Here is a 3583-nt window from a genome sequence, read left to right on the forward strand (position 1 = left end):
TCGAATCAATTAATTTTTAAAAAAAAAAAAAAAAATAAAGAAATCAAACAAGTGGAACTTTCTTCAGTAGTAATTTCAGCATTTTCCGATTCATTCATTCATTCGTTCTATCTATCTATCTATCTATCTATCTATCTATCTATCTATCTATCTATCTATCTGTCTATTTATCTATCTATCTATCGATCATTAAACAACCTGATTTGTTTATATCAGTTCTCTTGAAAATGCTTTAAAGAAAAAAAGAATTCGTTTATTTTTTTTTTTTTTTTTTTGTTTAACAATTTTTGTACATTCCAAATAAAAAAAAAAAATCATTTCTTCTTTTTGAAATTAAACGAAACAAACGACGAATTTCTTATAAGGTTTTCTCTTCCTTTTTTTTTTAATTTCCATAAATTTAACTAATTTTTTTTTAAATTTTAGCACAATGCTAATATTATTTATAAAATATTTTTTGACATTACAAAAATTTCGATATTATTTATAAAATTTCAAAAGATTAAGTTCTTTTTTTGGTAACAGTTAAATAAATTTATTGATTTTTTTATAATTATTAAAAAAAGAAATTGAATGATGCATAAATATTTTGAAAGCAAAAAAAAATAATTTTATGAATTAATAATAGTTGTAGGAATGTTTGGAAGTTTTCTTTTTTTTTTTGTTCTATTTACAAAGCACTTAAAATAGCTTTAGTTAAAAGATATAAAATTTTTTTTTCTCTTTTTTTATGCGAATGATGAAGAAATTTCTTTTTAGTTTTCTTATTCTTTTTTTCTTTTTTAGTTAGACATCTTTTTTTAAAACGAAATTTTAATAAAATTAAAAATTAAAAATAGGAAATTCCAACAATAGCATTTGTATAAATTTACAACAAAATTGATTCATAAACTTTATCTTTTAAATGATAGTACTACTTTTAACTTGCAATGATAATAAGCAATTAATTGTAACTTCGATAACTTAGCTAAAATTTTTGTAATAATATCGATAATAAAAATAAATTTTAATTTCGATAGTATATAAATCTTTGGAAACTCCATTTAACATTTACTTCGGTAAGCTATATTTTGTTTCAAAGTATTACAAAAATTTTTATAGCAATAATAATAATAATAATAATAATAATAATAATAATAATAATGATAATAATAAAATATAATTTCAATAATTTAATAAAATTTCGTACTTTTATTTAAACCTCATTTTACTAAATTGTATATATTCTAAAGCAATATAAAAAAATTTTTGTTCCAAAAAATGATATATTAAATGAGAAAAGGTATAATTTAAAAAATGAAAAGAAAAATTTCATGCAATGAACTTTCAAAAATAAGGTCAAAGAATTTTTTTTTAAAGAAATCATAATTTTTTATTCCACATTGATAATTAACTCATTTAATAATCAATAAAAAAATTTTAATAAAAATTACGTGCAATTAATAAATTTATGCAATTTTAATAAATTGATATTTCACTTGTTTAATTAATAATTTAATCTTGTTTTTTTTGTTTACATTTACGATTTTTAAGTTAATATATTTACTTTAATTATTGTTTGTTTGCAAAATTTTTACTTTATTTAATAGAAAAAAAACATAAAAGAAAATTCATAAATATTTTAATTAATTAAACGTTATGAATAAAAATCAATGATTTGATGAAAAATAATTTATTAATTTTTATTTTATAGAATTAATTGAAAGAATTTTATGGCAATGCGATTTGGCCATAACAAAGAAAGAAGCCAAGAATTGGTATTGGCTCGACGAAACAAAAAACATTACCATTTTATACATCGTTTCTCTGCTTTTGTTTTATTTGGTAAGTTTTTTAAATTTTAAAATAGGAAGCTCTTTTTTTCCTTTGCTTTCTCTTTCTCTCTCCTCTCTCTCTCTCTCTCCCTCTCTCTGTCCTCCTCCCTTTCATTTTTTTATTGATATTGTATGCAATATTATCATATAATTTGCTAATTTTAGGAATAGAAATATGCGAATAAAACATGTCCAATACTTCATAAATTTGCATATTTTCATTGCTAACAAAATTACAATTAAATGAAAGTTTAAAATAATTGATTAAAAACAACGGAAATGTAAAATAATTTATTCAAACAAAAATTTAAATTTTCAACGATATATAATAATTCGAATTTAATCTTTGTGTTATCAATTTGTAAACTTTTATTTTTATTTCCATTTTTTTCCCAAGCTTTTTTTTTTGGATTTTCGAAATCCATTTTATCCAAAATGAATCATTTCAACTACTGATATTTTAAAATGAATCATTTCAAATTACTAATATTTTGAAATGAATCATTTCAAATTACTGATATTTCGAAATGAATTATTTCAATTACCGATATTTTAAAATGAATTATTCCAATTAGTGATATTTTGAAATGAATCATTTCGATGACTGATATTGTATGCATCATTTCTCATATCCTATTAAATTTGAATATCAATACTTTACGAAACAAAAAAAAAAAAAAAAAAGAAAAGCAAAAATAAAAATGGAATTGAAAAAAAATGGGAAATTTTTTTTTTTTTGTTATTATTAAAGAAAATGTTAACAATGACAATAAATAGTTTTTGCAATCATTTGATAATATTACTAAACATATCATTTGCTTTTTCAAATATTTCATTTCATCATTCTTTCATTTTTTTTTTCTTTTTCCAATTTTCTATTTATGTTTGTTTGTTTTGTTTTTTTTTCCGAAATTAATTTAATTAAAAAAAAATTAATACTTAATGAGTAAAATGTTAAAATGTAAAAAAAGATTCATTAATAAATTTTTTTTTTTTGTTTCTTGACAAATAAGACAATTTTTGGAGTATTGATGATGACAAATAAAATGACTCATCATGGAGTAATTACTAGTTTAAGAATAAGATAACGACGACGACGAAGAAGAAGAAGGGAAGTGTTAAAAAGAATTTTTTAATTTCACTTAAATCTTAATATTACTTGTTCTTTTCCCTTTTTTTTCCTTTACAAATAAAAGGATCAAATAAAAATTTTGTAAATAAGCGTAACATTAATTAATTAGAATGTAATTATTAGCTTAAGAAGGAGAAGAAGAGAAGTATCCTTTGATTTTACCAAAAATAATTTTTCAATTTTTACGTAAAATAATTAAAATTATTTTACGTAAAAATTGAAAAATTATTTTAGGCAAAACATATAAAACAATCAAAAACATCCAATCTCGATTATTTACTATTTGAAAATATTATTTACATCAATCTACGTCAATTTACGTCAATTTTAACGTCATCCATTACGTTGTTCCATGCATTAATTTAGATATTTTGTATACATTAGTAGTTTGATTTACATATGAAGTAAAAGAAAATTTTCTTTTTTTTTTCCCTGAAGAAATTTAATAATTCGATGTATGCAAATTACTATTTATCTTAAAATAATCCAATCATTTGATAAGTTATCAATTCTACTATCGCTTATTATCATCATTAGCTAACATTATCAAATGTTGTCCCTTATTATTATCATTAGCTAACATTATTCAAATGTTGTTTCTGTTATAAATATTGTAAACAATTACTACTATTTTTGG

The sequence above is a fragment of the Loa loa genome (assembly GCF_000183805.2).
Source record: "Loa loa unplaced genomic scaffold supercont3.106, whole genome shotgun sequence".
NCBI lineage: Eukaryota > Metazoa > Nematoda > Chromadorea > Rhabditida > Onchocercidae > Loa > Loa loa.